Here is a 27284-nt window from a genome sequence, read left to right on the forward strand (position 1 = left end):
GGAGCGCCCACGCCAGAGCCAGCCGCGACCGCTGTCTGCGCCTGCCGTCATGGACCGCGCGAGCCGCCCGCCCGCCTGCTTCGACTTCCCGCTGCCGAAGATGCCGCTCGCAGCGCAGCCGAAACGCCGCCGCCCCGCCGACCTCAGCGCCCCTAGCGGCGGACGCCGCTGCTAACGCACGGCTCAGCCAGCACGCGAACGCGCCGCCATGCCCCTGCTGTCGGGCGGCCACCAAGACGCACACCTCGACAGCGGGTAGCCGCCGCGCCTAACCACGGACGAGCCCTCCGAACCCCGGACCCCGATCCCTCGCCCTCGCAGTCCGCCCTTCGCAGCCCTTCCACTTTGCCGTCTCTGTCCCGAGTCCCTTAATTGGTGTACGCGTTGTGCCGCGTTTCCGCGAACTGCAGAAAAGTAGTTAGAGGTGAGCTGGAGCGGACGTCACGCTACCTCTGCACTACTGAACAATCTTTCACTGGAGGTCTACACTTTTGTGTTACCAAATCTGTCCTCCAGTTGAAGTGGTGAAGGAACGAGAGTACATTCAACTCCTTACCAGGAGCGTAAACAAAATAACTTACAGAACAACAATAATTAATTTTTAATAAATAGTTCAACAGTGCCTGATATATGTTTTCGTGTTGTGTGTGTCCTGTGATGTGTACAGTAATCTCGCGCCTGAAACGTTAATACTTTTTGCGTTTTGCAATAAATACATAATTCTGGGCTACATTTAGCTCTTGTTGGCCTGAAAGCAATCGTCGAAGAAGAGCCGCTTAAGAAGTAAATTTGCAGCACTCGTCCTAACAAAACGGTGTATTATAGATATAACGCTCCATATACGAAACGGAGAGAGAAAGAATAAAATATATATTTATTTTAATTTTGCTCAAAAGTTATTCTCGCTACCTTGGAAGGAGCATAAGTGAACAGGTACCTAGTAGGACAACGAATTCCGTGTACTGAAGCCTGCCCCATTCCATCGGCGGAGAGGCAGAGCATTTTTTTCCTCGCGCTATACGTGTATCAGTGCTTCGGCGTTTCTACACGGCAGCAGAAGGCATCGTCAGGAGTAAGCCAGCACCATGCCAGGAGGACGGCGCGGGCTCGTCGCGCCGCAGAACACCTTCCTGGAGAACATCATCCGGCGCTCCAGCTCGCAGCGTGAGTACCCTTACTGCTTTCCTAATATTTCCATGCTATCTTGTTCTTACAAGGGAACCTCCCCATAGCACCCCCCTCAGATTTAGTTATAAGCTGGCACAGCAGATAGGCCTTGAAAAACTGATCACAGATAAATCGAGAAAACAGGAAGAAGTTGTGTCGAATTATGAAAAAAAGAAGCAAAATATACAGACTGAGTAGTCCATACGCAAGATAGGCAACATCAAGGACAGTGTGAGCTCAGCAGCGCCATGGTCCCGTGGTTAGCGTGAGCAGCTACGGAACGTCAGGCCCTTGGTTCAAGTCTTCCCTCGAGTGAAAAGTTTACTTTCTTTATTTTCGCAAAGTTATGATCAGTCCGTTCGTTCATTGGCGTTTCTGTTGACTGTAATAAGTTTAGTGACTGTGTTTTGCGACCGCACCGCAAAACCGTGCGATTAGTAGACGAAAGGATGTGCCTCTCCAATGGGAACCGAAAACATTTGATGGCAAGGTCATAGGTCAACCAATTCCTCCGCAGGAAAACACGTTAGCAGGAATACACTCTCTTCCGTGCGCCGTAGTCGAATGACGTCGTGTGTTTCGATGTTTGTTTAGGTGTAGCGCCCCCATACTACGGCACAGTTACCTCGCGTCGGACGGACGGACGGTCAGATAATAATTGTCTGAAAATAAAAAATTAAACTTTTCACTCGATGGAAGACTTGAACCAAGGACCTCTCGTTCCGCAGTTGCTCACGCTAACCACGGGACGACGGCGCTCCTGAGCTAACACTATCCTTGATGTTGCGTATCTTGCGCATGGACTACTCAGTTTGTATATTTTGCTTATTTTTGTCGTAGTTCCACACAACTTCTTCCTGTTTTCTCGATTGATCTGTGTTCAGTTTTTCAAGGCCTATCCACTGTGTCAACTTATAAATAAATCTGAGGGGGGGTGCGATGGGGAGGTTCCCTTGTTAGTAATTTACCTGGCATTTATCAACTGCTTCACTGGGCTCAGAACATAGACTCTTCCTAGAGTCTATCATCTGAGTACTAAGGCACAAGATTCCGTTTGGTTGTCAGTAGTAGTGGCTGGAAATTAAGAACAACAAGTAGTAGTTGGTGGAACCAATTACCCAGATCACGTGTACCTCGTTTCAGGCAAACACAGAGGTGTGATGCAAAGCTTCACACGCTCCGAGATATTGAGCACTGCAAGTTGGTGTGTGACTCATAAGTTGTGAAAATAATGTAATATCTATTGTCACTATCAAATCACATCCAACGTACATTTTTCTTGTATTCATTCCTTATTTAATTTTAAATGTTGCTAGAATTACACTGTACCAAAACTACTGTTCGGTAGTTGTGGTACACTACAGAAATGAAACAGTATATGATAGGATTGCCGGTTCTATTAATAGCGCTGGAGCGCTGGTGGACAGAGAACCATAAATGAATGTGTAAGAGAGAAACTAGGAGCTGCCAGTTTCTCTTCATTTTGTTTCTCTTTATGTTGTACATAACTAGAACCACAGATCATTCAGCGTTAGTCCATTCTAAACTCTTACAGAATATAAATTGCATTTTATGAGTAATAAAAATTAGTTGTTCGAACTACTTCTGCGCTTCTATGTAAACGAAGCAATTATTTTGATGCAAGTACAGTTTTGTGCACAAACATAAAACATATGAGTACTTATTGTAGCTATTTTGTACTGAAGGGAACATTCTTCGACATGTTTCATTTAAGTGTGAAGAAGTATTGAAGCAATGTCTGATATATTTTTGTTTCGTATTTTGTTTTTTAATTCGCCTTTCTGTGTATCTAGCGCAATATGATAAATCTGTATAGTTTGCTTCATTCTTACTACATCCTCTACATGTTTCACATTACATATTAACAATTTTGGGGTAAACCCGAATTAAACATCGACAACTTCAACTGTAATATCTCGTTGAGTCGGGTGTACTGCCGGTCGTCTGCGGTTTTCTAACACAATATTTCAACGTCGTACCTCGGAGTCATCATCAGGTGCTTCCTGTGACTTAGAGTGAGGCTGGCCGTGTCCCGTGTTTACGTCTGGACGGTGTCTGGCGTTGCCTACGCCGCCCGCTCCCGTTGCGACCGTGTAGGTAGGACGCGAGATGTTCCGTCTTCCGTCCGCGCCCGCTTCCGCTGTTTTCCCCGGTTTCGGACGTTTCATGGCATACCCTACTAGGTACGCACCCGCGAGGCGCGTTCCTACCACCGCCAGTACAACCGATTCAACGAGATGTCACAAAATCGCCGGGAAAGTCTAAGGAATTACATAACTTCGTACTAGAAATGCTGTTTATTTTTAAATAAGAGACAGAAAGATATCGACGTAGAACGAAAATGTTCCATAGGTTGTGCAGACCTCTATATATCCTCAGCTATCTAGATTTGTTCTGGTTCACCACTTCCGGTTTCTAAGGGAATCTCATAAAACAACCATTGCATAAGCAAGCACGGGCATCGAAATGAGATAACGCCTGATAGGTATGCAACACAGCTAACGTACAGGTAACGTGGTTACGAACTTAACTGACCAACGCCACTAGGAAAAATACTGCACTCTGCTCTTATGACAGTCTGACTACTGCAGCCTGGGTTGTTTTACAACTGTACGGGTACCTCCTGTGAGGCACGCGCTCAGGGTTGTCATGATGCTTCACACCCCTCCACGCTGACCGCTGCAGCTTGGCGTGTGACAATGAGCATAACATAGCGAACGCTGTCACTTGTGATTTTAACTGGTACTTCTCGAGTGTAAACTTTACTATGGTAAATATCATGACATCGTTCAGCTACCACCGATGTGCACATTGTATACACGCAACGTCTTCCAAACCTAGGCTTTAATATTGTTGTTGTTGTGGTCTTCAGTCCTGAGACTGGTTTGATGCAGCTCTCCATGCCACTCTATCCTGTGCAAGCTTCTTCATCTCCCAGTACCTACTGCAATCTACATCCTTCTGAATTTGCTTAGTGTATTCATCTCTTGGTCTCCCTCTACGATTTTTACCCTCCACGCTGCCCTCCAATACTAAATTGGTGATCCCTTGATGCCTCAGAACATGTCCTACCAACCGATCCCGTCTTCTGGTCAAGTTGTGCCACAAACTTCTCTTCTCTCCAATCCTGTTCAAAACTTCCTCATTAGTTATGTGATCTACCCATCTAATCTTCAGCATTCTTCTGTAGCACCACATTTCGAATGCTTCTATTCTCTTCTTGTCCAAACTATTTATCGTCCATGTTTCACTTCCATACATGGCTACACTCCATACAAATACTTTCAGAAATGACTTCCTGACACTTAAATCTATACTCGATGTTAACAAATTTCTCTTCTTCAGAAAAGCTTTCCTTGCCATTGCCAGTCTACATTTTATATCCTCTCTACTTCGACCATCATCAGTTATTTTGCTCCCCAAATAGCAAAACTCCTTTACTACTTTAAGTGTCTCATTTCCTAATCAAATTCCCTCAGCATCACCCGACTTAATTCGAATACATTCCATTATCCTCGTTTTGCTTTTGTTGATGTTTATCTTATATCCTCCTTTCAAGACACTGTCCATTCCATTCAACTGCTCTTCCAAGTCCTTTGCTGTCTCTGACAGAATTACAATGTCATCGGCGAACCTCAAACTTTAATATTATAGATGATTATTTTTAAAGGAAGTCTGACTGATTGAAGAATTACCTCAATGGTGTTAGTTTGTAAGGAAAGTTAACAGTTTTCTAACTCACGTCCGAAGTATTGCAAGAGCAGCTGTGATTTTCTGAAGCGTCTGATTGATGATGCCATAAAAAGAAATGCTTTAACTAACTCCTCACTTCTTACCTGGGTTATCTATTAGACAACAACTGGGACAGGAACCAGTGAAATCTAGTTCCTCTTCGCTCTGAAAAATCGTTAGTCAAAGAAATCAATAGTTACTCCTGAAGCGAAAAAAATTTAAAACAGATTTTATATTTTGACTCAAAATCTTTTGTAGAAATATTAAAACTTCAGTTTAGTTATGTGGTCCTGCCCATTCGTCTCTTACACTTTTACATGGTGCTTAAAGGATACTGCTTTCGCGAATAGCTAAACAACAATTCAAACAAATCACATTAATGTTTTTTATTACAATAAAGTAGATTGACAGTACCTAACTTTGGTTTACATCTCGTGTAGCAAGCTATTGGCGACTTCCAAATAATCATTGTCTTTCACTACAGACAATGTCCACGCAAGTAATGGATATGGATCACAAGTAGCAGCTCTTCTAGTGGTCTCCTCTACTCCGGGTCTACGTGTGTTCGTCTTCTACTGTCCGGCCGAGGCTGTCAGGAGCGGTGCTAATATTCTCTTCGTGTAGGGGCCGCTCCTGTCGTGGTGCGGTCCTACTCATTGTCAATGAGCTATAGGCCGACGTCGTCTCTTGGGTTCTTCATCTTCGTGCCGGAGCTCGTCTTTACGCCGGGACATTAGTGAAAAGAACTGGCCATGTGCGAGTAGGAATCGCTCTCTGAGGAGTCCGTACATACTTAATTATGTATAGACAGTTAATCTATCCCAGGAATCGAGAATTTCGACCATTTTTCCTGTTATTAACAGAGGCAAGGTATCGGTCCCAGGGATTCTAGTTCCTCGAGAGTCTTTTAATTTCAATAATATAAAAGTGGCATAAAACTATGAAGGCGACCTTCCTTATAACAATCAATAGCTCTGCGTTCAGGCTCAATGGATTGCAATGGTAGAAGTCAGGCATCAGGCCAGGAATGACTTCAATGCCCAAACGATGCGTTTCAAAATTTATCCATCATCAGATATCCAGGCGTGATTACTGCACGTGAATGTGGCGTTTTAAGTAGTATGTGAAAGTAGACGCCAGCCGGTGTGGCCGTGCGGTTCTAGGCGCTTCAGTCTGGAACCGCGTGACCGCTACGGTCGCAGGTTCGAATCCTGCCTCGGGCATGGATGTGTGTCATGTCCTTAGGTTAGTTAGGTTTAAGTAGTTCTAAGTTCTAGGGGATTGATAACTACAGATGTTAAGTCCCATAGTGCTCAGAGACATTTGAACCATTTTTTTGAAAGCAGACATTCGCAGACTAGTATTTGGTTGGTCTGTCAAATCTTCCTATTTTTCATGATCCTAGGTCAACGGGAAGCACCCTATAGGTTTCGATTTCTGAATTACAATGTGTGACGTGAATAGCTGTGTCTTTTTTGTTGGGTTGATTTGGGCGAAGAGACCAAACAGCCTAAAGCGATTTTAGGGAAATCACTCGGGATCGAACCGTCGTCCTTCCGAATGATAGTCCAGTGTGCTACCACTCATTTTCCATGTTCTTCCACCTACGCTCAATGGAGCACGTTATCATGATTTCATACGGGATACTCTACCTGTGCTGCTAGAACATGTGCCATTACAAGTACGACACAACTTGTGGTTCATGCACGATGGAGCTCCTGCACATTTCAGTTGAAGTGTTCGTACGCTTCTCAACAACAGATTCGGTGACCGATGGATTGGTAGAGGCAGACCAATTCCATGGCCTCCACGCTCTCCTGACCTCAACCCTCTTGACTTTCATTTACGGGGGCATTTGAAAGCTCTTGTCTACGCAACCCCGGTACCAAATGTAGAGACTCCTCGTGCTCGTATTGTGGACGGCTGTGATACAATACGCCATTCTCCAGGGCTGCATCAGGGATTCAATGCGACGGAGGATGGATGCATGTATCCTCGCTAACGGAGGACATTTTGAACATTTCCTGTAACAAAGTGTTTGACGCCACGTTGGTACGTTCTGTTGCTGTGTGTTTCCATTCGAAGATTAATGTGATTTGAAGAGAAGTAATAAAATGAGCTCTAACATGGAAAGTAAGCGTTTCCGGACCCATGTCCACATAACATATTTCCTTTCTTTGTGTGTGAGGAATGTTTCCTGAAAGTTTGGCCGTTCCTTCTTATAACACCCTGTATATAGACTGAATGATCTTAGAAACTTCAAATTTTTACATCAACGAGAGGCCGTAGACCTCTCAACTGTCTTACGCCATCGTGGTACCAGCTCCTGTATACCCGCACGGTGAAATTCTGGAGCAACCTGTTGGAGTCACTGTTTGGCAGCCTGTACAAGGGAGGCATCTTCTTCAAACCTTGTTTCACGAAGAGAGTCTTTCAGTTTCAGAAAGGGATGATAGTCACATGGAGCCAGGTCAGGACTATAACGCGAGTGTCGTCCATCCGAGTTTTGTGATCGCTTCCATGGTGTTTTGACTGACATGTGGCCGTGCATTGTCGTGCAACAGCAAAACATCCTGTTTTTGCCGATGTGGTCGAACACGACTCAGTCGAGCTTGAAGTTTCTTCACTGTCGTCACATATGCATCAGAATTTATGGTGGTTCCACTTGGTACGATGTCCACAAGCCAGAGTCCTTGGGAATCGTAAAACACCGTAGCCATAACTTTTCCAGCAGAAGGTATGGTTTTGAACTTTTTTTTCTTGGGTGAATTTGCATGATTCCACTCCATTGGTTGCCACTTCGTCTCTGGTGAAAAATGATGTGGAGCTATGTTCCATCATCTGTCACAATACTTCCAAGAAATTCATCTCCACCATTCTCGTACTGTTCCAAAAGTTCGCTGGATACCGTTTTTCTTGTGAGCCACTGTCAACATCCTTTGAACCCACCTGGCATAAACCTTTTTAACACCAACAATTTAAGTATTCTGCAAACACTTCCTTCCCCTATCCCAACGTAGCGTGACAATTGGTTCACTGTGATGCGTCTGTCAGCAGTCACCAATTCGTTAACTCTCTGCACATTGTCTGGAGTGTGTGCAGTACGAGGCCTGCCGCTGCGAGGACAATCCTCAATACTTCCGTGCCCGCTTTCATCACGCAACCTGCTTGCCCACCGACTAACTGTACTGCGATCGACAGCAGCGTCTCCATTCACCTTTTTCATCCTCTTGTGGATGTTTCCCACTGTCTCGTTTTCACAGCACAGGAATTCTGTGACAGCACGTTGCTTCTGACGAACTTGTAGCAGCCATCTTGAAGACATGCTGTGACGGCGCCACTCACGGGAACAAGTTGAACTAAGTTTGAAAACAAGCGGGAAGGATGAATCTACACACTGTAAAATTTTCACAAATTCAGAATGTAAACTGTATATTTACAAAAATAGTGTGCATTTCTTTTGGGGTGACCCTCGTAACATTACTCAACTTACTGTTCAAAGAAAAATGTTGCCTCGTTAACCTTGTTATTTTACATTAATCTTTCTCGATACCAAAACCCAAATTTACTCTAAACTGTGGTTAAGCAGCCATTACTGTAACTGATAAACATTTTTTTTTAAAACTTCAATGGTCGCTTTTGCTGTGAACTGATTATTAACATTACTACACAAATATAATGGATGTAATAACTCTGATTCGCAATATTACTTTTCAAAAATGACATGTGAGACGGGGAATAATAATCCTTCCAGGAATATTAACACATGTTATTATAAATCATTCCTCTATATTACTGCAGAGAAATTAACAAAAACTATCTCCTATTGTACCTGTAAAGATAAAAGAGAAAGAACGTCCTTACTTTCTCACTGAAACGCTGAAATACACTGTGATCATGAGTATTCGGACACCTCGCTGAAAATGGCTTCGTGGAGCCCTCCATCGGTAATGCTGGGATTCAATATGGTATTGGCCCACCTTAGACTTGATGACAGTTTCCACTCTCGCAGGCATACTTTCAATCAGGTGCTGGAATTTTTCTTGGGGGACGGCAGCCCATTCTTCACGGAGTGCTGCACTGACGAAAGGTATCGATGTCGGTCGGTGAGGCCTGGTACGAAGGCGTTCCAAAACATTCCAAAGGTGCTCTGTAGGGTTTACGTCACGACTCTGTGCAAGCCAGTCCACTACAGGGATGTTACTGTCGTGTAACCACTCCGCCACAGACCCTGCATTATGAACAGGTGCTCGATCGTGTTGAAAGATCCAGTCGCCATCACCGAACTACTCTTCAACAGTGGGAAGCACGAAAGTGCTTAAAACATCAATGTAGGCCTGTGTCAAGATAATACTACGCAAAACAACAAGGGGTGCAAACCCCCTCCATGATAAACACGACCGCACAATCACACCACCGCCTTCGAATAGTACTGTTGGCACTACACATGCCGGCATTCGCCATACCTACACCCTGCCATCGGATCGCCACATTGTGTGCCGTGATTCGTCATTCCACATAACGTTTTTCAACTGTTCAATCGACCAATGTTTACGCTCCTTACACCAAGTGAAGCGTCGTTTGGCACTTACCGGCGTGAAGTGTGGCTTATGAGCAGTTGCTCGACCATGAAATCCAAGTTTTCTCACCTGCCGCCTTTCATAGTACTTGCAGTGGATCCTGATGCAGTTTGGAATTCCTGAGTGATAGTTCGGATAGATGTCCGCCTATTACACATTGCCATCCTCTTCAACTGTCGGCGGTCTCTGTCAGTCAACAGACGAGCTCGGCCTGTACGATTTTGTGCTGCACATGTCCCTTCATGTATCCACTTCAGTATCTCATCGTAAATAGTGGACCTAGGAGTGTGCAAATCTCGCGTACAGACTAATGACACAATTGACACCCAGTCACCTGACCACGTTCGAACTCCGTGGATTCCGCGGAGCGCCCCATTCTGCTCTCTCACAATGTCTAGTGACTACTGAGGTCGCTGATATGGAGTATCTGTCTGTAGGTGGTAACACAATGCACCTAATATGAAAAACGTATGTTTTTGGGGGTGTTCAATTAGTTTTGACCACACAGTGTATATGTAGTGGCCATTTAATATTTTATAGTATCTTGACGTCCCTCATTAAACATGTAGATGTTGCTCGCCACAAAGCATTAATTGGCTACAATGTTGCAGGACTTATAGTGCAAGCAATTACGAAATAGATGTATGCTCGAAATAACCTGCATCCAAGGCATCTGCTTGATTGGGATGACAAACTACTTTAAAATACTAACTTACAGACAGCTCATCCATCCAGAAAATTTTTCTGCGTTTGTGGTCGCATTGTCAATATATATATAAAACTACCGACGTTTCGGTCCCTGTTGCAAGCGACCTTCTTCAGGGCGTTTTTTGAAAAATTTTATTACGTCAAAAGTAATCACCTTAACTGTTAATCCATTTATCCCACTTTGAGAAAAGACAGTCAACGTCACCATAGAAAAATGTTTGCTGTAGCCTACGGGAGCATGATTGTACTCCTTTATCCGAAACAAACCGACGGCCACGGATGTCTTTCCTCAGAGCTCCACAAGCGATCGAGATCGCATGGCGAGAGAACGGAACTGTATTACGGATTTTTAAGGGCTTTGCGGCGAAACTTATGCTGTATAGTCGAACGGTAGGCACGCCATCTCCGGGAAAGTCATGATAACATTTTCCTTTGCGTGCCTATTGACTTTCTGGAACACGCCGTCACGATTAACTCACAGCGGTACGCAGGCACTTTGCAAATACTGAGGCACGTCATCAACTCCAAACGCTCATGAATGTTGACAGACGGTATCATCCTGTTTCAAGATAATTCCCGCGCACATGTTGCCAAAGTTGTTTCGAGTGCGCCGCTGATATTTCGATGGGAAGCCCTCACATATAGTATTCTTCTTACAGTCTTGATCTCTCCCCAATACCATTTCCATATCTATGGACCCCTGAAGGAAGACATTCGTGGCTGTCGATTTGCTGGTTACAATTGTGGTCTCGTAGGCAACGGCGAACGTTTTTCCACGAAAGCATTGACAGTCTAGTCGCACAGTGGGATAAACGTATTAACAGTTATGGCGATTACATTTCAAATAATAGAAGAGGTTACTTCCTGTTTTGGATATCCGTACCTCAATCGGCGAAAACGGAACCCTTTTGGGATCGCCTTGCTGTGTCCGGCTGTTTGTCTGTCGGACTGTTAAGACCACTCAGCAACAGGATGACGTATCGTGTTAAAATCTGTCACACATTAAGATCTACTGTTACTCGACGGAGGAAAGAGTCAACGCAGTCAAAATATATGGCCGTTTATGTCACGCATTTTGACTCACGCAAAATCATTCAGCGAAATCTATAGGGTACTCCCAGTTCACCTAGACTTGTGAAATTTGGCGAGAAGTAAGATATCTCTGTGCATGTAAGGAAAAAACCTGATTAAATTTGTAATTATATCATGCGAAATAATATCTGCCTTTTTTTTATCCGCGTGTCTTCCGGTCCGTCTGTTGAGATTCCTTTTCTCAGGGAACGATGTTACTTACTAAGGTTTACGGTTCCTTATCGGTGTTCAACATTTGAGGTTTTCAGCGAATGCAATCAAAATATACGGCTGTTTATGTCACGTATTTTGAGACTCGAAAACTCACTCATCAAAACCTATAGAGTGCCCCCCGTTGGCCTAGGACTATGAAATTCGGCAAGCAGCAAGGTTGAACAGTACAAAAAAGGAAATAAATGCGAAAATTGTTAAATTGTAGTTTTGTAGTTACATCGCTTACAAAACATTATAAACACCTGAAATTCTTGTGTGGAGAGCAATCAATGAACTCAATGTAAGGAAAATTTCTGATATGACGTTTTTATAGCCTCGGTCGCGTGTAGGTACATTATATTACTAATTTAGACAAGACTAAGCTGTCATCCTCAGATACCAATTTGTCATTGGAGTATTATAAAGGACTCGTGTAGGGTGGGGCTTTCTGAATCATGGAGCAAAGTCGCTACAAATGAGAATAAATTCTTCTAATCAGTCCATATGCGCAGCTCGTACGCCATTATTTTACAGGACCGTTGCTATACAACCGGTGCAGTAGCGGCAAGAAGTTTTTTCCAAATATATTTAATCCATAAGGAAATAGAAAAGGTAAGTAACAGTCCGCCATACAACATTACGTCTGTTTAAAATAAAGGCTGTTTCTATAATACACGAATGCTACTTATAAACCTTCCCGTTACCAGTTCTGTTGCATCCTCCAGGTCGCTCAACAGAAATCTAGCGACATCTGTTGTAATTTTCAGCTACTGCTTGCATTTAAAAGATAGCAAGGGATTGGGAGCTACGTCAATCAGTCTTTGTTGTGCATTCTGAATAGGAATATAATACGTATTATTACTTTTTTATTAAACTATTTATGTAGCTTCATTATACACAATAATCACTCAGCCTCCATTACAACATTTGATTTTGGTCAAAATTTTCTATATTGCCTGGAGGCGTGGAACTAACGTGGGTAATGCTGTGGAGGCATCACACTGCACGGGAATTTTGTCTTTAAGTCCCAACAGAATACCGCCACAAATTCTTTCCTTCATCTACACTCCTGGAAATTGAAATAAGAACACCGTGAATTCATTGTCCCAGGAAGGGGAAACTTTATTGACACATTCCTGGGGTCAGATACATCACATGATCACACTGACAGAACCACAGGCACATAGACACAGGCAAAAGAGCATGCACAGTGTCGGCACTAGTACAGTGTATATCCACCTTTCGCAGCAATGCAGGCTGCTATTCTCCCATGGAGACGATCGTAGAGATGCTGGATGTAGTCCTGTGGAACGGCTTGCCATGCCATTTCCACCTGGCGCCTCAGTTGGACCAGCGTTCGTGCTGGACGTGCAGACCGCGTGAGACGACGCTCCATCCAGTCCCAAACATGCTCAATGGGGGACAGATCCGGAGATCTTGCTGCCCAGGGTAGTTGACTTACACCTTCTAGAGCACGTTGGGTGGCACGGGATACATGCGGACGTGCATTGTCCTGTTGGAACAGCAAGTTCCCTTGCCGGTCTAGGAATGGTAGAACGATGGGTTCGATGACGGTTTGGATGTACCGTGCACTATTCAGTGTCCCCTCGACGATCACCAGTGGTGTACGGCCAGTGTAGGAGATCGCTCCCCACACCATGACGCCGGGTGTTGGCCCTGTGTGCCTCGGTCGTATGCAGTCCTGATTGTGGCGCTCACCTGCACGGCGCCAAACACGCATACGACCATCATTGGCACCAAGGCAGAAGCGACTCTCATCGCTGAAGACGACACGTCTCCATTCGTCCCTCCATTCACGCCTGTCGCGACACCACTGGAGGCGGGCTGCACGATGTTGGGGCGTGAGCGGAAGACGGCCTAACGGTGTGCGGGACCGTAGCCCAGCTTCATGGAGACGGTTGCGAATGGTCCTCGCCGATACCCCAGGAGCAACAGTGTCCCTAATTTGCTGGGAAGTGGCGGTGCGGTCCCCTACGGCACTGCGTAGGATCCTACGGTCTTGGCGTGCATCCGTGCGTCGCTGCGGTCCGGTCCCAGGTCGACGGGCACGTGCACCTTCCGCCGACCACTGGCGACAACATCGATGTACTGTGGAGACCTCACGCCCCACGTGTTGAGCAATTCGGCAGTACGTCCACCCGGCCTCCCGCATGCCCACTATACGCCCTCGCTCAAAGTCCGCCAATTGCACATACGGTTCACGTCCACGCTGTCGCGGCATGCTACCAGTGTTAAAGACTGCGATGGAGCTCCGTATGCCACGGCAAACTGGCTGGCGGTGCACAAATGCTGCGCAGCTAGCGCCATTCGACGGCCAACACCGCGGTTCCTGGTGTGTCCGCTGTGCCGTGCGTGTGATCATTGCTTGTACAGCCCTCTCGCAGTGTCCGGAGCAAGTATGCTGGGTCTGACACACCGGTGTCAATGTGTTCTTTTTTCCATTTCCAGGAGTGTACATTCCTAAATAATGAGTCCCACAGAATCACAAGTATATCCAGGCCCTGCAATGCCTTCTAATCCTTCAAGAAATTTGGAAAATCATTGGTCAGCAACGTTATTATCATCATCATTTTCTTCTGTTTTGCCAACCCCAACGGAAACCAGCGAAACCAGACGTGCAAGGAGTGACAAGAGTTCAGCTTGTCGTCTGACTTGACCAGTTCATCTCAGTATTACAAGAGAGAGGAGAACATTGCGTTTTGAGAACTCGCAAAGAAAGAAGGCCAATGGCTGCATAAATGGGCTGGATGTTAAAGAGGAACTTTCAAATCCAGAAAAATAACAATCTTCATCATCACCGGAAACTGAGTCGGAGGAATAAAACTTGTCTCTGAAACAGAAAATATTACGACCCTAGATCTGTGACGAAAGGGTAATGGATAAGGTGTGGTAAGAGCATGGCCACTGTTTCACGAAATTTGTGTGTGGGCTACTGGTCGCAACCACTTCCGCTGTGGGAAATGTATGTAACAAATACTCGAAGAGTTGAGAAGTTTAATTTTCCACACTGTGTTTAATTGTACGACAGTTCACAATGATTCAAGTAGCCCCATTTACTATTCAAATAGCCCCACATTTTTTTAAATTTTTCCTCTGTTTAAATGTTTTAGGTTTTGCTATTTACAATTACGAAGAATAGATCTTAAAGCAATGTACGTTCATCGCACAAAACTTGTAACAGTCTAACATGCGTGGTAAAATATTTACTATACATTTGGGGCCCAATAAGTTGAAATGCTTTACTTAGCCCGTCGCAAGAATAAGCTATTGATTATCATACATTTTATTTTTAACATTTCTTGGTGGTGTATTAGTTTTATTTGTTTACATTACAAGAACTGCATCAAATGAAATATTTCAACGTAAATCAATTACGATAACCATCACTTTAACGATATGTATCATCATTATATATGCATTTACATTTATAGATACAATAATAGCCACTGCTTTCTTTAAAAACACTGAGTCTATAAACATTAATAATTCAATCAATTATCCAGAAATAACAATATTTTTAGAGAAGTATATAATAACTCAACATTTATTATTACAACAATAATAATAATAATAATAATAATAATTTATGTATTTCTAACATTATTAGTAGTAGCCAAAATCACTAACATTAATCAAGGACCTATTCTTAAAGAAGATAATTATATTAATGAACACATCAAACGGAACACGTGAGGCAATACTGACCCTACGACTTATCTTAGAAGATAGATTAAGGAAAGGCAAACCTACGTTTCTAGCATTTGTAGACTTAGAGAAAGCTTTTGACAATGTTGACTGGAATAGTCTCTTTCAAATTCTGAAGGTGACAGGGGTAAAATACAGGGAGCGAAATGCTATTTACAGTTTGTACAGAAACCAGATGGCAGTTATAAGAGACGAGGCGCATGAAAGTGAAGCAGTGGTTGGGAAGGGAGTGAGACAGGGTTGTAGCCTCTCCCCGATGTTATTCAATCTGTATATTGAGCAAGCAGTAAAGGAAACAAAAGAAAAATTCGGAGTAGGTATTAAAATCTATGGAGAAGAAATGAAAACTTTGAGGTTCGCCGATGACGTTGTAATTCTGTCAGAGACAACGAAGGACTTGGAAGAGCAGTTGAAGGGAATGGACAGTGTCTTGAAAGGACGATATTAAGATGAACATCAACAAAAGCAAAACGAGGATAATGGAATGTAGTCGAATGAAGTTCAAATGGTTCAAATGGCTCTGAGCACTATGGGACTTAACATCTGTGGTCATCAGTCCCCTAGAACTTAGAACTACTTAAACCTAACTAACCTAACGACATTACACACATCCATGCCCGAGGCAGGATTCGAACCTGCGACCGTAGCAGTCGCGCGGTTCCGGACTGAGCGCCTAGAACCGCGAGGCCACCGCGGCCGGCCGAATGAAGTCGGGTGATGCTGAGGGAATTAGATTAGGAAATGAGACAGTTAAATTAGTAAACGAGTTTTGCTATTTGGGGAGCAAAATAACTGATGATGGTCGAAGTAGAGAGGATATAAAATGTAGACTGGCAATGGCAAGGAAAGCGTTTCTGAAGAAGAGAAATTTGTTAAGATCGAGTATACATTTAAGTGTCAGGACTCGTTTCTGAAAGTATTTGTATGGAGTGTAGCCATGTATGGAAGTGAAACATGGACGATAAATAGTTTGGACAAGAAGAGAATAGAAGCTTTCGAAATGTGGTGCTACAGAAGAACTCTGAAGTTTAGATGGGTAGATCACACAACTAACGAGGAGGTATTGAATATGATTGGGGAGAAGAGAAGGTTGTAGCACAACTTGACTAGAAAAAGGTATCGGTTGGTAGGACATGTTCTGATGCATCAAGGGATGACCAGTTTTGTATTGGAGGGCAGCGTGGAGGGTAAAAATCGTAGAGGGAGACCAAGAGATGAATACACGAAGCAGATTCAGAAGGGTGTAGGCTGCAGTAGGTACTGGGAGATGAAGCAGGTTGCACAGGATAGAGTAGCATGGAGAGCTGCATCAAACCAGTCTCAGGACTGAAGACCACAACAACAACATCAAATGGTTCAAATGGCTCTGAGCACTATGGGTCTTAACTTCTGGAGTCATCAGTCCCCTAGAACTTAGAACTACTTAAACCTAACCAACCGAAGGACATCACACACATCCATGCCCGAGGCAGGATTCGAACCTGCGACCGTAGCGGTCGCGCGGTTCCAGACTTTAGCGCCCAGAATCGCTCGGCCACCTCGGCCGGCATGATTACATCCTTACGGTTAAGACATCCTTTAATTAAAATAGTTAACACTCCGTTAATTGATTTACAAGGTCTCACTGAGGTGTGGATTTTTTCGTAAACTAACGGAACATCCCTGCTTTTTGCTTGCAATTAAGAGTGTTTTGAAAATAACATGAAATACAGATGTTCATAGATGCTTGAAAATACCGCTTAGTCGAAATTAGCCAATCGCACAATTAAATAAACATCTCATTACATCCTACTAAGGAGCATGTTTACGTTTTTTAAGCATTTGGAGGCTGAGATCCCAACCCACACAAAATTTTAAAGACAAACTTTGTCAGAAGCATAATAGAAAAATGTTACTGGATGTGAACTTAAACTGTATAAAACTGAAACTTCCTTGCAGATTAAAACTGTGTCTCGAGTTCGAGTCTCGGTCGGGCACACAGTTTTAATCTGCCAGGAAGTTTCATATCAGCGCACACTCCGCTGCAGAGTGAAAATCTCATTCTGTATACTGTAGTCATGTTCTGTTTAATAGACTCTATATGAGATCTTTATGGAACCCCTACTGCAGGAGATATACTCGCAATTGGCCCATTTTTTCTGTCTCGTTTTCTGCTGACTGCTGGTTATAGACGGCGTTACTTCAAACCTACGTCGTGCTGTTGCATTTTCACACACAATCACGTGGTACAGGCAACGCCAGTCTGACGTTCGTCTTCGTGTAGTTTCTGGTGCGCTGCAGCAGACTTCACCCAGTGTGGGGGCTGCGAAAGCATTGTGGCTGGCAGCGACGCGGCCCGCGACCTCGTGTTGTGGCAGCGCCGCTTCTGGAGTGGCTTCTCGTCTTCTCCAGAGGCTGGCGGGCCTCCACGGACGCCGCCGCCGCCACCGGCCCCCCGGGGCGCCCTGCTGTGCTGGAACTGGAGGACTCTCGAGGCCTGCGCTGCCGATAACAGCCGCAGTCGATAATCGATCCTGCGGTCGAGAGCTGGCCAGAGCGGCCGCTGTCAGCCAGATAGCTGGCCGGAGGCTAACCCACCAAGCGGGGTGGCTTCCGGTACAAATCGACGAACACGAAGAGGTCTCAGACGGCGTTAGTAAACAACGCCATGCCGCGCGGGTGAGACCCACTAGGACATCCACATGGCCGAAATATCTGCCCCACGATACAGCTAACTGATGACGTCACTACCTACTTGCTAGGGTGGCCACGCAGACCACAGTCTGCCTTCGGTATCGCCAATCAGCCTCCTCCATCTTCAGCGGTCCCTCCTTTCTTCTCCAACTAGTTCCACGAGTCATCATAGACATTTTCAATAATCTTCACTGCGAAAATCTACATGTTATGTCGCTGACTGGTGCGTGAAGGTCTATGTACAGCTTTCAAGACCATTGAAGAAAGGTATAACTTTCTACCATAAGATCATTGAATAATAACTATGACGACTACAAAATGGGAAAAATCCAGGCTTACCAGGGGGTACGCCAAAAGTAGCTCTTCCTATGCTCCAGTGCTGGGTCACCTACTAAGCTAGTAGTATCAACACCTACAGTATTTGAGCTGTGCTCGGTTACTGATTTACTTATTACACGGCGTGGCCGGCCGGGGTGGCCGAGCGGTTCTAGGTGCTACAGTCTGGAACCGCGCGATCGCTACGGTCGCAGGTTCGAATCATGCCTCGGGCATGGATGTTCTTAGGTTAGTTAGGTTTAAGTAGTTCTAAGTTCTTTTTCATCACTCGTTACAATCATGGCTAAAAACGAAACGAGTGATTCGAATGCGCCTCAACGGGAATCCGCTGCGCCTGATCCCTCTCCACAGGACGAGCTGGGACAGACAGAGAATGAGACAGTATTACACAGACATTCGAGAATCACGTTGCTCATGGTGCAACACGTCAAGAGTGGGAAAATTAGTGAAGCAGGACTATATAGCCCGCCAATCCACCTCATCTGTGCTCTTCCCCTTGGTCTGTGTTACCTATGCTCTGAGCAACCGGAAGTCACCCTTTGGGATTTTTTGTGATCTATCAAAGGCTTTTGATTGTGTAAATCATGGAATACTTCTAGATAAGCTCAAGTACTGTGGTATGAATGGGACAGTGCTCCAATGGTTTAAATCATACCTAACTGGAAGAGTGCAGAAAGTTGAAATAAGCAGTTCACATAATATGAAAAAAAACTGGTGATTTCTCAAACTGGGGAACAATCAAGAATAGGGTGCCGCAAGGTTCGGTCTTGGGTCCTCTGCTGTTCTTAGTGTATATTAATGACTTGCCATTCTATATTGACGAAGATGCAAAGCTGGTACTTTTTGGCGATGATACAAGTATAGCTATCACACCCAACAGACAAGAATTAACTGGTGAAATTGTAAACGATGGTTTTCAGAAAATCATTGAGTGGTTCTCTGCAAATGGGCTCTCATTAAACTTTGACAAAACACAGTATATATAGTTCCACACAGTAAATGGAATGACACCATTGATAAATACAGACTTCGATCAGAAATCGGTAGCTAAGGTAGAATATTCAAAATTTCTAGGTGTATTCATTGATGAGCGGTTGAACTGGAAAAAACACACTGAGGACCTGCTGAAATGTTTGTGTTCAGCTACTTATGCTACTAGGGTCATTGCAAATTTTGGCGATATACATCTGAGTAAATTAGCTTACCACGCCTATTTTCATTCTCTGCTTTCGTATGGCATCATATTCTGGGGTAACTCATCATTGAGTAAAAGAGTGTTCATTCCACATAAGCGTGTAATCGGAATAATTGCTGGGGCTCATCCAAGATCATCCTGCAGACACTTATTTAAAGAGCTAGAGATCTTGACTGTTGCCTCACAATATATATATATTCACTTATGAAATTTGTTATTAACAATCCGAACGAATTCCAAAGTAATAGCAGTGTACATGGTTACAACACTAGGAGAAAGGATGATCTTCACTACTCAAGGTTAAATCTAACTTTGGCTCAGAAAGGGGTAAATTATGCTGCCAAAAAAGTCTTTCGTCACTTACCTAATAGCATCAAAAGTCTGACAGATAGCCATATAGCATTTAAAAAAAGTAAATTAAAAGAATTTCTTCTTGGCAACTCCTTCTGCTCATTAGATGAATTTTTGGATATAGTAAGTGGGTAATTCCCCCAACCCCCACAAAAAAAATTGAGCGTCATGTAACATTTTGTGTAATGTAATACCTTGTATCGACACCTTTTATTAACCTGACACGTTCCTCATGATTACGAAGTGTCGTAGTCATGATCCATAGAACAAGTACTAATCTAATCTATGGCGCCACCCACCACCTGCCTTGTGATCTGGCTTTCTGGACCCACATTTTTTCTCTTTTTGGGTCATCATCAGTCTTCTGACAGGTTTGATGAGGCCCGCCACAAATTCCTCTCCTGAGCCAACCTCTTCATCTCAGAGTGGCACTTGCAACCAACATCCTGAATTATCTGCTGGGTGTATTCCAATATCTGTTTTCCTCTACAGTTTTTACCATCTACAGCCCCCTCCAGGACCATAGAAGTTACTCCCTGATGTCTTAACAGATGTGCTATCATCCTGTGCTTTCTTCTTGACACTGTTTTCCATATATTCCTTTCCATTCTGGAAATGCACAGAACCTCCTCATTGCTTAACGTATCAGTCCATCTAATTTTCAACGTTGGTCTGTAGCACCATATCTCAGACGGTTCGATTCTGTTCTGTTCCTTATTTTCCACACTCCATGTTTCACTACCATACAATGCTGTGCTCAAAACGTGCATTCTCTCAATTTTTTTTCCTCAAATTAAGGCCTGTGTTTGATACTAGTAGACTTCTCTGGGCCAGGAACGCCCAGCATGTCTGATGCCGCAGCTATATTGCTTGACATCTAAAACGTAGAAAGCGTTAAATTTTTTTGTGTACAATCTTCTGACTGGTTCGAGGCGGCCTGCCACGAATTCGTCTCCTGAGCCAACCTTTTCGTCTCAGAGTAACACTTGCAGCCTACATCGTCAATGATTTCCTGGATGTGATCAAGTTTTCTGTTTTCCTCTATAGATTTTACCCTCAACAGCTTCCTCCAGTGCGATGGAAGCTATTCCGTGATGTTCTACATCCTGTCCCTTCTCACCAGTGTTTTCCATACATCCCTTTCGTCGCCGGTTCTGCGGAGAACCTCCTCATTCCTTACCTCATCAGTCCACCTAATTTTCAACATTCGTCTGTAGCACCATATCTCAAATGCTTGAATTCTCTACTTGTCTGGTCTTGCCATCAGGTTTAACTACCATACAATGCCAAACGTACATTCTTACTCAAATTGGATTTGTTTGATATTAATAGACTTCTCTTACTTAGGAAAGCCTCTTCTGGCACTGTTAGTCTGCTTTTGGTGTCCTCCTTGCTCCGTCCGTCATTGGTTATTTTGCTGCCTAGGAAGCAGAATTCCTTAACTTCATCTGCTTCGTGCACATCCGTCCTGATGTTAAGGTTCTCGCTGTTCTCATATATATATATTGAGAGGTCAATGTCAAAATACCCAGACTCGTGAAAAAGGAACGACAAAAGATTCGCGAACTTACAACACTTTCTGCCAGAACCGCCCATTTCTGAGCCAAAAATATCTGTTTAGAATGGAAAGAGTTACCCCATAATATAATATCATACGACATAAGCGAATGGAAATAAGCAAAGTAGACTAATTTTCACTTCAGATGCCGTCCGATTAGTAAAAATAGCAGCATGAAGTCTTTGAACAAGCTCCTGAACGTGGGCTTTCCACGACAGTTTACCATCCATCTGAACACCTAGAAATTTGAACTGTTCGGTTTCACTAACCATATACCCATTCTGTGAAATTAAAACGTCAGGTTTTGTTGAATAGTGTGTTGGAAACTGTGGAACTGAGTCTTAATCTGATTCATCGTTAATTTTCTACAAGCCATGAACTTATGTCATGAACTGCACTATTTGAAACCGAGCCAATGTTGCCCACGACATCCTTTACTACCAAGCTAGTGACATCAGCAAACAGAAATATTTTAGAGTTATCGGAGTAGCACTTGCAACCTACGTCATTTTTTGTTAACAATATTAGCTTATTCCCAAGAATAAGCATCTTTCTCTCAGTTAACACTCGGCAGAAATCAAACTTGCATTTGAATCGGACTTCCTTAACTCTCGTACGGAAAGGTGTGCAGTGTTGTGACTTGGCAAGACAGCCAAGCCACTATGAGAGGAAGCCGAAAGGCACGCGTTTAAGCTCACGGAGGCTGGCGTGAGGTCTGGAACAGTTAAAGGAATAGAGACGAGACTAGCAAAAAAGGTACGTAGCTTCTGGGATACTTAACTTTAATCCATAATTGGTGTACATCGGTTTGACGGTACATGCATCACAAGATAAATAGCAAATGATAATGGCGCCTTGCTAGGTCGTAGCAAATGACGTAGCTGAAAGCTATACTAACTATCGTCTCGGCAAATGAGAGCGTAATTTGTCAGTGAACCAGCTGTACAACTGGGGCGAGTGCTAGGAAGTCTCTCTAGACCTGCCGTGTGGCGGCGCTCGGTCTGCAATCACTGATAGTGGCGACACGCGGGTCCGATGTATACTAATGGACCGCGGCCGATTTAAACGCTTCCACCTAGCAAGTGTGGTGTCTGGCGGTGACACCACATGCAGTATACTGCTGCATCCATTTTCAGTAAGCTACCACTCGAATCCTAAAATCTTAGCAGTAATCCACGCCCTTTCAAATCGAAACTGAAGAATTTCGTCGTGGGTCACTCCTTCTATTCTGTCGAGGAGTTCGTTGAAAAATTAAGATGATTCTTGTTATATCGTTGATAGCATTGACTTAAACTTAAGGCTAGACTTTTTTCGGGTTCATAAACATTTTATTTTTATCTGTTATTACTTTTATGTGGTAATTTATTGTACTGACACGTCCCCAAGACCTTGGAGATTTGCTCCTCAATTTGGTCCTGCGGAACGTGACGCGTAAATAAAAAAAATAGTTGAGGGCGTTGGGTGGAAGTGAGATGATGAGGCTCATACAAGATCGGAATTTGTGGCGAGCTGCATCGAACCTTTCTTTGCCTTTGTTGCGTTGCGTTCAATTTTGGAGCGTAAGTTATTTGTACAAGATGCGTTCAATAATTATTGCAACACATTTTGTCTTGGCCAGATTACTTGGAAAAAATTGGAAATTTGTTGTCGGACATTATGGAATGTTCCCGCTTCGGCTCCTACAGCTTCATGAAGTTCCGATTGGTGATGGTGATACACATGGCGCTCAAACCGGCGTCTGCAACGAAGGTTGCAAGCAGACAGCTGTCATTGAGTTTCTTTGATATAAAACGAGACCATTGCAGATATTCATAGGCGCTTGCAGAATTTCTACGGAGACCTGGCATTGAACAAAAGCACAGTGAGTCGTTGGGCGAGGTATCTGTCATCATTGGAACAATGTTACGCGAACGTGTCCAGCCTCCTGCGTGTCGGCCAACCACACAACGCTGTGAATCCCGAATGTTGGAACATGCAGACATTCTCATTACGGGCTATGAGGCTATGGGAACACTTCGCTGCACAAGTGGACGGCTCTGCAGGTAGCGCCACACACTCGTCCACCAGTTGGAATACTGAAAGGTTTGTGCCCTCATGATTGCTTGCCGCCCTACGGAAGACCGTAAAGAGCAACGAAGGACCATCCGTTAGGAATTGTTCGCGCGTTACGAGGCTTGTAGTGACAATTTTTTGTCGAACGTCTTCACAGACGATGAAACAAAACGGCAATTCATGGAGTGGCACCACACTACGTCTCCTCCAGAGATAAACTTCAAAACCACACCCTCAGCCGATAAAGTCATGGCGACTGTCTTCTGGGACTCTTATTTGATCCATTATAAATGGTTCTGAAAGCCTGCGACCGTGAAGACAATAGGTTTGTTTATAAATAACTCATCTGCCACCAGTCACGATATTCTTTATTTTATTTTCGCACGACGCGTTTCGGGAAATGATTCCCATTTTCAAGTGCGTTTTTTGCGTTTGTTATGCCATTTCTATACACAGAAGTGGCATAACAAACACGAAAAACGCACTTGGCATAACAAATGGACTTGAAAATGGGAATCATTTCCCGAAACGGGTCGTGCGAAAAGTAAAATAAAGAATATCGGGACTGGTAGTTGTTGAGCTATTTATAAACAAATCTATTATCTTCTGGGACTCTGAAGCTGCTATTCTGTTGGATGCACTCCCTCATGCTGCAACGATCAACTCTCAAGTGTGCTGTGCTACTCTCATGAAATTGAAGAAAAACATCATTGGCTGTTCTTCCTGATCCACGCTATAGCCCGGATATCGCACCTTCCAACTTCCGTTTGGTTCAGTGGCGCAGCAAGCAGTACGTGGATGATCGGAGGGCAACTGATGCATCAAGACGTTGGCTCCGTCATGGAACTGTGGAGTGATGCCATGCACGCATACAGGTCCTCCCAGTAAGATGGCGTAAGGCCGTCGCAGTGAACGGAAGTTATGTAGAAAAGTAGGGTTTTGCAGCCATAAGAGGGGGGAATAGCACAGTGTCTTTTGGAACCCTGAATAAAACCAACCTGCTTTCAGGAAAAGACATTAAGTACTGAAAGCCTCTTGTAATTGGTATAAAGAGGCAACGACTCACAAATAATGGTCAGGCTAGAAACATTGCCAATACTTGCAGTACAGACTTCAGACAAAATACTGGTCCCATCAGATCAAATGGTAACATGCAGATGACGATGGTGCAAACATACTAAGAAGATGATGTAACTGTGTCCTGGTGTCTGTAAGGCTTGTTGACATCCTTTCACTCCGTGTATTTTATTCCTGTTGCACTCAGAATATCAAAGAGTGTACTCCAACCAAGATTGCCAAACACTTTCTCGAAAACTACAAATGTAGATTTCCCTTTTTTTCAACCTAAGATAAGTTTAAGGTTAGTATTGTCTCATTTTCCCCTTTCGCCGAGGTGTCAGCGGGGACTGTTCAAACTAGAGGAAACTCTGTAATGGTGTGAGGCGTATCCAGCTGGTGATACGGGTCACCTGATGGTTCTAGATACGACTGTGGTAGGTTACACGTACGTGGGCAATTCCAGCAGGACTATGCGACATTCCATACGTCCAGAATAGCTGCAGAGTGGCTCCAGGAACACTCTTCTGAGTTTGAACACTTCCGCTGGCCACCAAACTCCCCAGACGTGAACGTTATTGAGCACATCTGGGACGGGAAAAAATTGGGATCAAACTGTTGAGGTCATCGGTATCTAATCTTACACACTAGTTAATCTAACTTAAACTAACTTACGCTAAGGACAACATACACACACCCATGCCCGAAGAGGGACTAGAACCTCCGACGGGAGGAGCCGCACGAACCGTGCAGGACGCCTTAGTCAGCGCGGCAATCCCGCGCGGCACATCTGGGATCCCTAGCAACGTGCTGATCAGAAGAGATCTCTCTTACGGGTCTGTCAATAAAATTCTTCTGGGTTTGTGACCGCAATGTCAAGACGTAAAACCACCGACGTTTCGGTCACTGTTGCAAGCGATCTCCTTCTGGATATTTTTCTTTACTCACTGTGACAATGGACTCGGAAGTCTACGTTTATATCTTACGGATTTATGGACAGCCCTGCGTGATTCATAGTGTCAACATGAGCCGAACCCATGCCACGTCATGTTGCTGCACGCCCGCATGCGTGCGGGGCCCTACACGATATTCTACATCTACATCCATACTCTGCAAGCCACCTGAGGCTGTGTGGCGGAGGGTACCTTGAGTACCTCTCTCGTATCTTCCTTCTATTCCAGCCTCGTATTGTTCGTGGAAAGAAAGATTGTCGGTATGCCTCTGTGTGGGCTCTAATCTCTCTGATTTTATCCTCACGGTCTCTTCGAGAGATATACGTAGGAGGGAGCAATATACTGCTTGACTCTTCGGTGAAGGTATGTTCTCGAAACTTCAACAAAAGCCCGTACCGAGCTACTGAGCGTCTCTCCTGCAGAGTCTTCCAATGAAGTTTATCTATCATCTCCGTAACGCTTTCGCGATTACTAAATGATCCTGTAACGAAGCGCGCTGCTCGCCGTTGGATCTTCTCTATCTCTTCTATCAACCCTATCTGGTACGGATCCCACACCGGTGAGCAGTATTCAAACAGTGGGCGAACAAGTTTACTGTAACTTACTTCCTTTGTGAATTTCCATTGGATTCTTCCAATGAATCTGTGTGGAATCTGCTTTACCGACGATTAATTTTATATGGTCACTTCTTTTTAAATCACTCGTAATGCCTACTCCCAAATAATTTATGGAATTTACTGCTTCCAGTTGCTGATCAACTATATCGTAGCTAAATGATAAAGGATCTTTCTTTCTATGTATTCGCAGCACATTACACTTGTCTACATTGAGATTCAATTGTAGATCTTCTGCACTTCAGTACAATTTTCCGTTTTTACAACCTCTCGATATACTACAGCATCATCCGCAAATAGCCTCAATGAACTTCTGATGTTATCCACAGGGTCATATACACATATATTTATTTATTTATTTATTGTGAAAAGCAACGGTCCTACAACACTCCGCTGCGGCACACCTGAAATCGCCCTTACTTCGGAAGACGTCTCTCCATTGAGGCTGACATGTTGCGTTCTGTTATCTAGTAACTCTTCAATCCAATCACACAATTGGTGTGATAGTCATATGCTCTTACTTTGTTCATAAAATGACTGTGGGGAACTGTATCAAACGCATTGCGGAAGTCAAGAAACACGGCATCTGCCTGGGAACCAGTGTCTATGGCCCTCTGAGTCTCGTGGACAAATAGCGTGACCTGGGTTTCACACGATCGTCTTTTCCGACACCCATGCTGATTCCTACAGAGTAGATTTCTAGTCTCCAGAAAATCACTATACTCGAACATAATACGTGTTCCAAAATTCTACATTCTACAACTGATCGACGTTAGAGATGTAGGTTTATACTTCTGCACATCTGTTCGACGTCCCTTCTTGACAACAAGGATGACCTGTGGCCTTTTCCAATCCTTTGGTACGCTACGTTGTTCTAGAGACCTACGGTAAACCGCTGCAAGAAGGGTGGCAAGTTCCTGCGCGTACTGTGTGTAAAATCGAACTGGTATCCTATCAGGTCCAGTGGCCTTTCCTCTTTTGAGCGATTTTAATTGTTTTTCTATCCCTCTGTCATATATTTCGATATCTACCATTTTGTCATCTGTGTGACCAACTAGAGAAGGAACTACAGTGCAGTCTTCCTCAGTGAAACAGCCTTGGCAAAAGACATTTAGTATTTCGGCCTTTAGTCTGTCATCCTCTGTTTCAGTACCACTTTGGTCACAGAGTGTGTGGACATTTTGTTTTGACTCACCTACCGCTTTGACATAAGACCAAATTTCTTGGGATTTTCTGCCAAGTTAGTACATAGAACTTTACTTCCGAATTCGTTGAACG

This window comes from Schistocerca piceifrons, chromosome 9, assembly GCF_021461385.2.
Source record: "Schistocerca piceifrons isolate TAMUIC-IGC-003096 chromosome 9, iqSchPice1.1, whole genome shotgun sequence".
NCBI lineage: Eukaryota > Metazoa > Arthropoda > Insecta > Orthoptera > Acrididae > Schistocerca > Schistocerca piceifrons.